This window comes from Falco punctatus, assembly GCF_963210335.1.
Source record: "Falco punctatus genome assembly, chromosome: 3".
In the NCBI taxonomy this organism is placed as follows: Eukaryota; Metazoa; Chordata; class Aves; order Falconiformes; family Falconidae; genus Falco; species Falco punctatus.
This window is the reverse complement of record NC_137582.1, coordinates 8,486,804-8,502,256: the sequence shown is the minus strand read 5'-3', so window position 1 is coordinate 8,502,256 and position 15,453 is coordinate 8,486,804. Positions and strand designations below refer to the sequence as shown.

The 15,453-nt window shown below is 36.8% G+C and overlaps 1 protein-coding gene across 2 annotated transcripts in view; it reads right to left on the bottom strand.

Annotated features, from left to right (window-relative positions):
- The window catches only part of CDH12 (cadherin 12), a 321,664-nt gene that overhangs the window by 277,004 nt on the left and 29,207 nt on the right, over positions 1-15,453 (bottom strand). The gene's annotated exons all lie outside the window — the stretch shown is intronic.

Here is a 15,453-nt window from a genome sequence, read left to right as displayed (position 1 = left end):
TTATACGATTCTGCAATTCTCTTTTCCGCCAATCTCTTTTTACATTCATATTTTTTAAGACAAAATATTCATGATGTCATCTGGTTTGAAGAAGTTTATTTGTTTTGGAGAAGACTTCTTCCTTCCTCTTTTCCCAATTTTTTTTTTTTTTTTTTAATCTTTATTCCATTTCCTCTTTTAAAACTGGCTTGGAAACTAATCTCACTGGGTTAAAGATCAGTGGACGTATTCCAGTAGAAACAGCACATTTCCCCTCATCACAACTCAAAAAATTGAACAGTACTGGCTAGTAAGTTGGCTAAATTGTCAACTATCTTGGCCTCTGTCATTCTGGTGAATTGTAAAACTACTATATCATGATGATCACGATCAAGAGAGGAAAAACCACAAAAACTTTTATATCACATTATTGATTCTAGCCTTGACTCTGGCTTTTCATCATTTTACTAACTTCTAGGTTCTTCTGATGAGCACTGTCTTAACAGTATTTCCCCTCTTGCTCTTCTCATTTAATTTTTCTCTATCCTGCTCCTCAGCTAGCTCTTTGCATAGTTTTTTTTTTTTCTTTCTACATAGCAGTGTATTGAAGTGTTTCAACAACTACTGTAACAGTTCAGCAGAACTGCTGATACCATGATATTCTGGAAGACTGGCAGAAAAACCTATGAAAAGTCAACAGCAGAAAGATATGTGTATGATGACCTTGAATGGTGAGATATGTGAATGTATTTATACTCATGGGAATTCACTGATTTTTAGCTTTTGAGCCTTTATGTTAATATCTCTCATCTGTCTTTTCACTTGTCCAAGCCCCTTTAGATCACCATTCTTCGCTTAAAAAAATGGTTGTACTTTGTTTTTATGTATTTTTCCTTGGCATTACAATGATGTAAGTAATGATAATAAAAATATTTAACTTTTTTATTCCCAGAGAGCCAAAGGAAGATTTAACTTTACTTGAGAACACTTTCTAGTGTCCTGGTTCTTCCTCCTCATCTCCAGTGTAGAGATATTAATTCTATTCCTGTATTTTGTAACTGGCTTATTGAATAACCTGTTTGAATATCTTTTTTTTTTTTTTCCTGCCTCAGTTTACCTACATGAAAAATTTATTTACCATGTTTGTTAAGTACACTGAATGTAACAATGTTGGAAGCGGCCTTATTATTTTTATGGTAAGCAAACAGACAGATTACATATGTAATCACCACTGGGAAACTATTTACGGAATTTTAGATGTTTTTTCAAGAGCATCAGAAATGGCAAGTCAGCAGGAATTGGGCTTTGCCCAGCCTTCTAAATTGATATAACCTTTTTAATATAAAAATCCCAATTGCTGCAGCAATTACACATTAATTGTTCTACAGGTTGTTTTATTTGAAAACATCAAGTTATAGTATGGTTCTCAGTATGAGGCAATATACTCATCTAATGTGGATACAGTACAGTCCTGGAAGTTTGTCATTACACACTTACAAATAACAATCCCCTACAATCTCTGTTTTTATTCTGTTCTAGGCAGAAGTGCAGACCTAGTGTAAAACTGTTACTGACTATGGAGAGGCCTGAAAAATTAATGGATTTTACTATTAAGCGTTAATTAAATATATAAGGGCACATTTGTTGAAAACTGTAAAGACAGGAAAACTGAAAGCTTGTGGACTCTCCCTCCTTTGCAAGAAGAAGGAGAAAATTTAAACAATTATCTCTGTTTGTATGGTTTTTTTAAAACTACTTTTTCTATTATTTCAGAATACTACTTACTGTTTGCAAAACTGTTTTACAAGCCATTTGGGGTAAGATCACTAAATATTTGGAGACAGCAAAGGCAGCAAGTGTATGTATCTGAGAGCAGCGAACACAGCTCTAATGAAGGTTGGCAAGACATGTGTTTCTACTGGAAAATCTAGTTTTTAGAACTAGCAAAAAATAAAGTTACTAACAGAATGACTGGACAGTTTTCCAGTAACAACAGGGCCTATATAAATGAAACATTTGAGTAAACAGTAGACTACATCAAGAGAAGAATAACTAACTACATAAGAAGTTAAGCACTACCAGAGTAAGAAAATAATTTGAGTTACGCCCTTCACCTAAAATAAGATCTGACAGACTCAATCTTGTCTTCAGTGCACTTAAACCCAAATGGAATTACTTGAAATTCAATGGTATGGCACTTGGGTTCAATAGGGTCTCAGGGACGTATGAGGGTTGAATGAAACTCAATTTTGTTCTGATAACCATGCTTAGAAAACAATTTTCCAGATTCATGTAAAGATTTCAAGATGCCATAAATATTAGATATATTTCAGGAATTTATTATCTAATCGAATATGGATATTTTTATTAAAATAAACTTTGGAGTAGATGGTTGCTTGACATACTATTTATGAATTTGTGGAAGTTTAAAAAGGGTAAACAGGAACATGTCGGTTTGTTTATAAGAAACAGATGACATCCTGCAGCCTTTTTTCTTCTTTTTTTTCTTTCTTCTTTTTTCCACAAAATGAGATCTACCATGTAAGATGGAAGGAACACCCTGAAAAGCCACAAGGCCACACATCCAGTTAATTAAAAAACAGAGTGTGCACTTTTCTGCAAGAAATATCTGCTTGTGTAGCTGGAGTAACCACAGCGACAAACACTGCTTCTATTTCTATAAACTGGAGTAACTCTCATAAAATCAACCATACAAGCAAACCTTTAAAAAAATACCACTACATATAAATGCACACAAAATTGCAGGAAGAGTTTCATAGTGCCAATGCACTTCAGAATTTTGACTCTTCCCTTAGTGATCCTTAAAGCATATGAAATATTTTAAACCCATGTCAAGGCAAGCAAGGGAAAAATTCAGCCCCCTAGAGCAGGGAGGGGTGTTAAAACATTAATATATTATTAAATGCTTATTCATATTTCTACAAAGTGTCTGTACTGAATATAGCCCCAGCCAAGAACTGATCCTAATGTCAGGCTCTAATAATTGTAGTCAGAAGCTAATGCAAAAGCGAACAGATTGAAAACCTTCCCCTCCTCTCCAGGGACAGAAAAGGCTGTTGTCCCCAGGAAGCAGAAAGTGAGGGAGAGAGAGTGCAGGTGTTGACATCATCCCATCCAGTATTAAGCAGAAATGATTGCCTAATTGAATAACCTTCTGCTGGTAAAAAGACATTTTCAGAAATGGGTGATCCCACCCTCTTGCCCTTGCAGCAGGTGGCATTCAGTCAGATGGACAAATACAAACATCAATGTAAAGAACAGGACAGACACCAGCTGTAACTTCCATCTACTCAGACACCTGGGGAGCAAATTTTGACAATGTTGCTTGAGGGAACAGAAAATGAGATGTTTTTTAATAGGCTAAAGACTGAATTTGGATTTTAACATTTAACTCCCATGAGCAGAGCCATTCCAGTTTTTTCCAATTACAGGAAATCTGACAAAGGATGTCAAAGACAAGTCTCTTCTTTCTAAAAGGGACTTGTATCTTTCAGCTGACTGTTAATTAAAGAAAAAGGAACATACTGGGTTTTAGGGACATGATAGCAGCAAGGGGAAATGAATGGATGGTTGAGGGCTGAAGATTGTGAAGGTGAGGGGTCATTTCTATTGCTATGTATGCTTCCTTTGTCATTTGTACAGGTTGCTAAAATTCTTTGAATGGCAGTTTCCCAATAATACAGCACAGATAATACTATTTTTCCTCCTGCTTTTTATTTTTTCTATTACAGATACCCAGTGTGGGGCAGAAGCTCTTTTCTTCTGTTTAGAAGCAGTTAGCCCTATCAAACCACGATCACTTTGGGTTATCAGAACATTTTATATATATATACACACACAATTATTATTATTATTTCTATTAATAAACTGAAGTCCCCTACCAGAACCCAAGCCCATACTTTAAAGATTAAAATATTAGTTCATCAAAGCACTTGAAAAAAAATCCTTAACCTTCATGTCTTCTTAAATGAATGAAATTCAGGCATCTGCTTAAAGGTTTGACTGAATGATGGGACAGCTAAAATGCATCTCTAAACCTCAGCAGAAGTCTGACAGAATAACCACATACCCAAAAACATAATGATCTATTTCCCTACAACACATTCATAACACAACTCGGGGGGGGGGGGGGGGGGGGGGGGGGGGGGGCGCACAACAGAAGGGAGGGAAGGGTTTAATTACAAATGCCAAGCACAAATGTGTAATTCATAGTAAAGTGTAGGCAGAAACTCATTTCAGATGAATGATGGGGACACTAAGCAAGAATCCTTACAGTGTTAACTAAAATGCTTGCTTCCTCAACTCCAAGGCCAAAGCAGTCCATCACCAGCTCCCAATTCTTCCTTCATGGATTGATAGTTTTCCATGAGTTTGCAACTATAGCAAACGGGCCTGACACTGAATGATTTGGTGTGTTTTATAAGCACCCTCCTGAAAGTTATGTCCAGAGTGAATATTCAGACTGAATTTTAAAAGTCATGAAGAAGGTATTCCCAAAGATATGGTTCAGATGACAAATGATATAATTCATAAAGCTGCTCCTGGGAAAAAATCCATAGTAATCTACTCCTGCAGGCCAAATGCCAGCTTTACTGCTGGGAATTATGCCCAGGCAGTAGACTTGTCTACTGGCAGTATATTCCACAGGACTAGTCAGTCTGCACAGGAAAGGATTAATGACATAAAGACGCTTCTGCTAACAACAGAAAAAGTACCAACTGCCTGTAGACTAAAGGAGTCACAGCTTCCAGGGTGGTAACTGTGGTTTCATTATATCCCTCTTGAATTGAAGAGAGTGATGAGGTAAATTGATGATCTAGCTATATAATTTGCTAGGTCTTTCCTAATCTAACACATTTTAGGCCCCTTTGCAAGGAAAATGGGGGAAAAAAAACCCAACTCTTCAAACAACATGTTCCCTAAAGGGAACTTATGGTGTGTTTCTAGATCTAGATACTCTGACACAATAAAAAGATTTTAAAGTACACAAATAACAGAGAAAAATGACCAAGACAAACCTGCTAGAGAGGAACTACCTCCCCCCAAGAGCTAGCAGACCCCAAGGGATGCACAAAGCAAGCAATCAATCCTATAAAAGTGATCCCAAATGCAGGACATCATAATACAGGTTCTCCTCGAGAGCAAACATCTTTGTTGTTTTAACACAGTCCAAACTATACTGATCCTCTTGCTGACTTGTTCTTGATCTTGAAGCCAAATTTAGGTACCATGGAAAACAAAATATTTGTAAGTTAGCATGCTGATCTGAGGATGACTCTTCTGTTTCCAACAGAGAGTTAAAAATTCTAACCCCTTCAGCCTATTAATACCAAAATACACTACGGAAATCCATATTTTGTCACAGCTGCCTCTTTTCATTGCAGGATCTATGTGCATAAGGTGGAGGCTTAAGTCTACCTTGGACTATGTTAATAACTAGATGTTCTGACAAAGAAAAAAACCCTAAACCATGCATTTTTTAATATTTACAGCTGATCTGTGAATAAACTCAAGTTCAGAAATACTTTCAGTATGTTTCAATACAACTAACTGAATATCAACCCTCCTCTCTAACCCACCTCCAATACACCAAATCCTACAGCAACACTTTATCTTCCAAATAACTGTCAATTTTTGGTCCAGATTCCCAAATTGGATGTACAAGGATGTTCCAAAACAGATTCCTTCCATCTTTTTGTATTGGTTATAATAAATGTATTATAACTTAAATTGCACTGTCAGGAGATTTTTTTATGACTAGCTTAAAGGGACAGATAGTTTCCTCACTAATCACCAAATCAGTAATATTTGGGGAAAACGTGGTGTTTGTTAAAGAAATGACCATTTATTTTATGGCATTGTCAAAACACAGTCTAGCTTTTTTTTTTTAATTATAAGGCAAATGCAATTAATTACCCAGACTAGGCTGTGGCTAGCAGAGCAAGCCACTCTTAAGCAGGTTATTCCTTTCCTCTCTTATAAGTAGTGCCAAGGAATCTTCAACAACCACAAGTGTTCAAGGCCTAATTTTACATCTCAGAGTAGAGCTAAAAATCTCAGTAAGGTTGCAGCATATTACTACCCATATCACGGACAGTATAATAATTGAAAGGAGAAATCAGTTCTGAAGAGTGTAAGATAACCATTCTTCAAAATAAGTAAGCAGTGTGTCAAAATAAAATCATTTCATGTACTGTAATATCTATGCTGACACTTACCCTCCTTAGTTCACCCTTAGGTTTTACTGCCTGCAAGAATTATCCCTATTTATAATATCATAGGTAACAGTATCTCAGTCACAAACTGTAGCTGTTCTGTTTGTGATGGGGGAAACATCAGTACAGTAAGTCTACTACCCAAGAGATAATATTATTTCAATATTTTTACTGGTTTTTTTCCATAGAAGTAGGAGGGAAGTGTTTGCAGACTCACATGAACTATCTGTTTACTTAATCTCTGACCTTTTGAGTCCTTACATTATGCACTTATGCTCCAGATTCTTGCAACACACTGCAACATGGCAAGGGCCATAAAAGAAACTGGTCTTTTCACACTCTAGACTACTGCTTGGTAGTGTTATCCACTATATTAGTATTATTTGAATATGTGTATGATTAAATTAATAATATTACATTGCATTTTGAATGTATATTATATATTTATTACACAGAAACTATATATCCTATTCTATTCAGTCTTAGGAGTCAGCGACGAATAGGTGGTAGTGACTTCAGGAGACTCACGTTCCTCTGAAATGTCAGATTTCAAACTACAGGATATAAAGGCATAAAAGAGAGCTAATCTAAAATATCATATATCGAAGCTTTGAGCCCTGAGGAAAAAAAAAATAATCATTGACAAGATGACAACATCCTGCATGACAACAAGCTTGATGTAGTGTGCAATAATCTATTAAAATCAGAATTTATGATGCAGCAATTGAACCTGTTCAATTGCGATGACATGAATTGTCCTGAGTGAATAGCACACTACATTAATATTTTAGTTAAAATTCCTGAACTATGCGGTTGGTTAATAAGCGGTAGTTCAGGTCGAGAATATATGGCTGTTCAGTATACCTGGGTTATGAATAATCCTTATTATGGAGAAAGCAGCCTCCTCTGAGATTCAGAACAGACATGTCAACGGAGCAGAGGGAGTTGCATTATTAATCATGCCATGTTCAAATGTATGTCAGCAACCAACAGAGGTCAGTACATATCCCACAGCATTATGCAAATGCATGCATTATTAAGACTTTTTACTGCTTCCTGAACACTTAATAATAATCACAATATTAAGCACAGTAAGCTACCACTATATCTTAAGAAAGGCTTAAAAAAGTTATAAAAATATCTCATTACTTTATATTTGGATTAAGGACCAACATCAGGAAGAAACCGAAGTGGCTCTTGAAAATAAAAAGTTAGTAATAATGATGTTATTTCAAGGGAATCTACGTTTGATTAGTCAAACAACAAGCGACTACCTATGGAGCTATATAAAAGGCCTGAGACAAAAAAATACGTTGAGAGGAGTCTTTATGAGATTCCATTCCTTGTTTCCTTGCCTGACTACCCAAGGTTTTAAGCTGCTGACATGCACAATTACTGTGAATCACATGATTGCTTCACGTTCAATTTTCACTTAGTCTTACTACACTTAGAAGTGCACTGGCACACTGGACATTCCTGGGAATGACTGATATTTGAAGTCTTTGAATATTAAAGTCATTTTCACTTGAAGAACTGTAAAGGAATACAGTTTTTGAAGAACTTGATGTCACTGGAAAACATATTTTTCTTTAAAAAAAAAAAAAAAGAATTAAGTTTTGATTCCCACTCTTATGTTTCCTGGTAAGAAGTGTCTAGGCTTTAACGAAACCAATGACCACCTAGAGAAAAGCAGCTGTAATAGAACTGTTCATCAGCCCTTATACAAATTCCAGTAAGACAAAGTTAGCAGTTTTGGGAAATGGAGACACTTAAATTTCTTAGTCCCAAAATCCTGATAGTGAAGATTATCCACAACCATGGCTACATCTCCTAGTGAATAGTTTTGGTGCATTTTTTAATGCAAGAAAAGTGCACAAGCATATAGTATTGTGACCAGAAATATTTCCAGAGACAGAAGTGCAATGTACTAATAATTTGCAAGGAAAAAATACTATCACAATTTTCATGCAGAGCGAGCTGTGGTTATAAGCAAAGGGAACACAAATTCAAGAAGCAGATCTAATTCTGCTAACACAAATAACTGTCTTTCTAAATGTATTTTAGTTACAGTGAGATTTAATAAATTCAAAGTATAGTTAAGCAATAGCACACTAATCACCTAAACAGATACTGAAGTGACAAACACTTCAAACAAACTTATGCCTACACAAAGCACACACAAGCTCTCTTCTTCATGCCTGAAGCATTTGATATGAAATAACACAGTTCTGGAATTACATGTTGTGAATTAATACAGCACTACATGACCTAATGTTGATTACTATTTCCAGACCACTTCTGCCCTATGACCCAGCATCTCAGAAACTCGCTCAGGATTGTCAAAATCTATCTGACTAGACATGCCAGAATATACTAATATAGAAGCATTGTGTTGAGCCTTGGAAAAATACTAAATTTAAATAGCATGTTTAATGCACTCTCCTACGTATGTATCTTTTTATTACACTGGCTGTAGAGTCTCAAACACACAGTAAAGCAGCCACTGATTTCCATGCAGTTCATTGGCAAGTCCAAATACTGACTGTATTCAGGATATGTTCTGTAACCATCTGGACATCATAAAACAGAAACTAAGGAAATTAAATTTGAGATAACGTGCCAATTTGATCAATTCAAAGCTAAGAGTATCACTTGCAGTTTTTCCAAGAGGTGACATACATGTGTGTTACAAATTGCATTTTCCAGCACCAGCTATGCCATTGGGTTAAACCCACAGTCTGCAACAAAGCAGTGTATAGTGCCCAACTACTGGGGTTATGATTGTAGTACCTGGTTTTGAGCATCTCCCTAATAAGTGCTGTGGCACTTGTATCTGCTTCACTTGACAGAATGAAAGTGAAGTTTGATAATACATGTACATGTAGCAGTATTTAGTGTATTTTTAATAGATGACTCTGGTATTCTTTTTCTTAATTAAAAAAAAAAAAAAAAAAGTCATTCAGATTCATCAATTTGTGACCTCTTTTAGTTATTCTGAGTATGTTTTGTCCTGGGGAAAACAAAACAAAAACCAAACAACCCAAACAAACTCAGATAATAATAGAAAGCCACTCAGATAATAATAGAAAGCCTTTTCTAAATAAGATCCTTATTTTTTTTAATAAAAAAAATGCACATTTTAAAAAGAATAGATGAACTCTACAGAAAATATTTGGATTTCAGTAGACATTTTGACATAGTTTTACATATTAATTGATGAAGAACCTTGATTTCTTTATACTGTCTAGATTTTTTTCTATTTTTCCAGTGTTGAGAATACAACAATAATCAGAAGATCAGTTATTTGTACAGCTTTCACTGCTTGTATTTAGATGTGTCCCAGAGAGAATAAGTATATCTTTTGCTTATATACTTTATCAATGTTTCCTATGACATACCATCTCTGTTCATACAAAATATAGATCTTGGCAGACTTCATTAGATTTTACTACTTTAATTTGCTTATCTGTTCATAAATCCACCAAAACAAATTGTAATTGAAAAACCATCTAATAATATTACCTCTGTATTATATCATCTACATACCTCTTAAGTAAAGTTGAGATGATGTAAAGGTGATATTTGACCTCACATTTGCATTCTGGATGCAAGGCTCATTCACGCTTAGAAATAGATTTACCTTCGCATGTAAAACACCACATAAGATCGCTATTGCTTATGATTAGTGATATGTAAATTAACACCTTTCATTTCTTTTAAAAATTGCAAAGAAGTCTAAAGACTTCCGAGTTTTCTTGCTTGCTAGGCTAGGGATATCCTTTAATAATGTTTAAAAAAATGTTATTGTTGTTATTATTATTATTAACCTATTTTTTTCTCCCATAGTACCAAGATTATGAACTTGATTCACAGAACAAAGAGCAAAATTCTAAAAATCATACATGATATACTTTCACTTCAGATAGTCCTGGTTTCAGCTGATACAGAGTTAATTTTCTTAGTAGCTGGTGCAGGACTGTTCTCACATCAGAGCCAAAACACAATGTTGACAGCACACTGATGGTTTTGGTTGTTGTTGGGTGATGTTTATACTCAGTGAAGGACTTTTTGGTTTCTCAGGCCCTGCCAGCCAGAGGGCTGGAGGGGCACGGGAAAGTGGGAGGGGACACTGCCAGGTTAGGTGACCTGAACTAGCCAAAGGGATATTCCATACCATGGGATGTCATGCTGAGTATATATAATAAGCTGGGGGAAGAAGAAGGAAGGGGGGTACATTTGGCATTATGGTGCTTGTCTTCCCAAGTAACCATTAAGCCCTGTTTTCCTGGGAATGGCTGAGCACCTGCTTGCAGATGGAAACTGGTGAATGAATTCCTTGTTTTGCTCTGCTTTCATGTCTGGCTTTTGCTTTACCTATGAATCTGTCTTTATCTCAACACAGGAGTTTTCTCACTTTTCCTCTCCCCCATCCTACTGTGGGGGATGTGAGTGAGCATCTGCACGGTGCTTAGTCACCAGCTGAGGTTAAACCACAACACAGGTAAAATGACAGATACTCAGATTCTTAACCTGTGTAATAAAATGAGTGAGCTAACCTTGTGCAGACTGGCAAATGGCTGTAAAACGCTGTATCATCTGAGATTTGCAATCATGCTTTTTGTGCTACATTTTCAACACTGCAATGTTTATTACATCTCCATTCCCAATTATTAATATACAAGTTTAAGAGTCAGTCCAAAGAGAATGATATTGTCTCAACATTGCCAACAGAGACCTGGAGACGGAATACAGTCCTCATGGACACCAAGACACAAAGACCCTGGGAAAGAGAACTGCATGGTACAAGGAGTGTTATGCCATTCCCTGCTACCTGGGATTGAAAGGAACAACTACAATAAGGCCGCATAACTGCTGTCCAGAAGATGGATCACCATCACTGTAGCAACAAACCAGAAAAGCTTGAACTTCAGGTGAACTTTTCTTCATTATAATACAAAAACAAACCTCCTGCTCTGAAGCTACCCAACTCTAAGGCAAACCACGCCTCGGGCCCTCCTCTTTGGACATGCATGATAACCTGGCTCAAGAAGGCAGAGACTGGCAACAATCCATGGGCCAGAGGAGGAGCGAGGTGTGTCACTTGGCACAAAAGATTGCTCCTTCGCATTCCAAACTTTGAAGATCTTCCCCACCAAGGATCACAACGATCGGAAGGACCAGCAGGACACTGCCTGGACCTGGGACCACAGGGACACCTTGGACCTGTGGTGGTAGCTATAATCCTCTTTTCTTTTTACTTTACCTTTTCTTCCCTTCCTGACACTATCTGTCGCACGCTACTTATGGGCAAACAATAAAGTTGTGCTGTTTGATCAAAGCATAACCCCTTGGCGTGGTCACCTCGATTTTTTGCCCTTCGTGATCATAGTAAACGAACCATCACAAGTCCACTGAGTGGACCGTGACAACTGGAGACAATTATCCATGTAACTACAGGATTTAAAGCCTTAGGTGAGACTGAAAAGTAATTAAGTTTGAACATTTGGTGCACACTTGTATTGATCGTGTTACCACCAGCGAATACCTGCTCCAACAGAATACTTTATTCATATATCACTTTTTTTACATATTGTTTCAATAATCATTAGCCAAATGAGTAAATTTGCCCTAGTAAAGGACAGCATGACTCTTTCTCCACATTGTACTTCCATAAACATTTTACACTGTGACAAGTCCTTCCCAGGCCTGAGAAGCAGTGTCCATGAACCTGAGCCATGCCTCCCTCCATAGTACCCCTGACTCTGCTATGGGAACATTTTTGTGATATGCAACATGGTACAAGAATCTGCTTTTCTGCTTAAACACAATCAAAGGCAGATTGTAGACATGGTAACAGAAAACCCTGAATTTATATTATTACAGAAAAGTATTCCCCCCCCCCCCCTTGTTTTCTTACTCTTTCGCTTTCAAACATAAAGCATTATTATGAGGACCTTCCTTTCTTCACTTAGGTGAATAATGAATATTGGAGCTCAAAAGTAGTTATATCATGTGCAAAGCGGTGACTGAAAAGATGTAAAAATCAGTTACAAAAGAATTTACAAAAGTTTGAAGTTTTGGGAAGGTAAGTTTTCACTCATGTTACATTAGGATGTAGTGCTTGTGTTTTAATCAGAATCGTCTCACCACCATATCACAGAATTTTAGAATCACAGAAGGGTGGATGCTTGAAGGGACCTATGGAGGTTATCTTATCCGACCCCCCTGCTCTAGCAGGGGTATCTAAAGTCACCACCCGAGCAAAAAACTGTTTTCTGATATTTAGATAGAGCCTACTGTGTTTTAGTTTGCACCTATTGCTTCTAGTCCTGTCACCTGTGCACCACTGTGTCCACTGTCTTAAACAAAGGATGTCAACAGATCTACCATTTACACTTCTACCTGGCACGCATACATAAAAGCTTTCAATGCTGACACCATAGTTCTGCAGCAGAGAAAAGGCTGCCAAGAGGGTCTCAGGAAGCTGGAGAACACCTCAAACACACATTAAACACAATGCACAAGTAATACAAAAATGGTAGAGGAGAACAAAGGAAAATGTTTTGATAAACATATTTGGACATTTATTTGGTACCCTGCTACACCTGAAGGGACAGAGCCATAGCTTCATTTGACCTATAACAGTGATCTAAAAAACAGTGATGAGACCTGAGGGAAAGGGTCTGATCATCAGACTTGACAATGAAAGGGCTAGAGAACCTGCCCTGTGATGAAAGATTAAAGGAATTCAGTCTTTTTTTTTTTTTTTCCCCTGGAGAAGAAAAAGCTCAAGGGACCCTCATCACAGCATTCCAGTACATAAAGGGTGCTTACAAAGAGGATAGAGACTCTTGATTCACAAGGAGCCACATGGAGAAGACATAGGGCAACAGATACAAGTTGCACTAGAAAAAGTTTTACCTTGACGTAAAAAAGATTTATTTTTTTCTCCAATAAAAACAATTATTCATTGGAACAACCTCCCCAGAACCATGGTAGACACATCACTGGATGTTTTCAAGACTTGATTGGAAAGGGTGCTACATGAGATTATCTAGGCTCTCTTCTCCATGATAGACTGGACTAGATGATCTTCCAAGACCCCTTCCAACATAATTCTGTGACAGGTCCAAGGTATTACGGCTACGGTCTCATAATCATATGTCAAACTCATTTTCCATTAAAAGTTTATCTCTGAAGGAAGATGTGATGAGGAACAAAGAAAGCTTACTGTTCTTCAATACAGACATGAGCTTTTCTATGCCTGGACTCGTATAAGAGCTCATATACTTTCTTCATTCATGTAATATTTGAGATAGCTAAAAGTGTTTGTGGAGTTTCAGATATCCTACATTCTTCTTTTATTTTCCCCAGTATATCATCCTGGTTTCAGCATGTATGGAGTTAACCTTTTTCTTAGTAGCTAGTACAATGCTGTGATGTATGAACAATGTTGATAACACACTGATGGTTTGGTTGTTGCTGGGTGATGTTTATACTCAGTCAAGGGCTTTTCAGTGTCTTAGGCCCTACCAAGTGAGAGGGCTGGAGGGGCACGGGAAACCAGGAGGGGACACAGCCAGGACAGCTGACCCAAACCAGCCAAAGAGATAATCCATACCATGGGACATCATGCTTGGTATATAAACTCAGGGGTTAGCTGAGGCGGGGGATTTCATTGCTCATGGACTGGCTGGGCATCAGCGAGCAGTTGTACTGTGCATCACTTGCTTTCCTTTCTCCTTTTCCCTTTGGATTTTTATCCTTTCCCACACCTTATTATAAATACTGTTATTATTGTTGTTCTTACCTTTTTATTCTGTTTAAATTATTAAACTATTTTTATCACAACCCTCAAGTTTTACATTCCTTTCCGATTCTCCTCACCACCCCTCTGGGTGGGTGGGGGATTGGGCAAGTGACTGCATGGTGTTTGGTTGCTGGCCGAGGTTAAACCACAACATACATAAATGTAATTTTCAGTGATCTTTTCATCCTACACTTCTCTTGAAGGATCATATTCAAAATCCAGGCTGCCCTTCATATCTACCTATGATAGAGCAATGTATCCAAGCTAGTTTGAAGTTAGCTAGCCAGAATACTGTAAGCAAAGTAGGCAACGTGGAAATCAAAACAAGGAATCATACATGCCAAAAAGACGGAAATATTTTCTTTTTGTTATCCCACTGTCTGCCAGTGTGTAACCAGTACAAAGGGTAATTACTCCAAATATACCTACACAATCTAATTTTATTCTTTAGCATAGCCACAACAGTGACTGCAGGACAGAAATCCATAAGATAGCACTTGCAGTTATAAGAAAATTGAATAGCATCCTTTAATGGTTTTGCTCTATAACAGTTAACAACAGTTATCACTGAAACCCCAACACTTCTTATATTTAAGAACAGGAATAACTCAGATTGTTGTTACGTTGAAAGACTAACAGAAAACAACACCTGTCTAGAACTTGAATGGAAAGCATATGAAACTAAGGGCAGATTTTATCTGAACTTAGAATTATACTTCAGTAACTTTCCTTAAAAAAAAAATCATGCTTGAAAATCTGTAATGCAAACAATAGTAATTATTTCAACTTCACATATGAAATGAATTTCAGGTGTAATAATCAGTAGGATTTTGATAGAATCTCTTATTCTATATTTCAGAGCCTTGAAAATAACACCAATTAAATAAAAAATTATGTATGTACCAACAAATTAATTTTAAGAGGGACTACATGGGGTCTACAGAAAGAACAGGTTTTATTTTTAGTGTGTGTGTGGTGGTTTATTATGCACTCAAATTCACCAAAACGTTAGAAGACTGAGGAAATAAAACATTATTAGAAAATAATGGTCTGAGAGAATTTATTTGCTCCACCTGTTTTTTGAAAGTCAAGCCCTTGCCAGTCTAGAGAGTAAGAGAAACACAGAGTCATTGCAGACAGGAAGGTAACAGTAAACTAATAATTATGTTCCTTAGCTAGACGCTATACTAGCAGATTTTTCTAAACCTTAATCCTATTGGGATTAGAGTCTAATACATGACTAGCATATATTGTTTGAAAATAAAAACAAAGATATTAACTAGTCTTCACTTTACATGCTTCTTTTGTTATGAAGGCAATAGGAAATAACAGTTGCTTTTAAACCTTGTTCAAGAATTTTCACCAGTTTAAGCAAAATTGATTTTTTACAGCATGTACTACCAAAAAACCCAACTCTCAACCACCTAG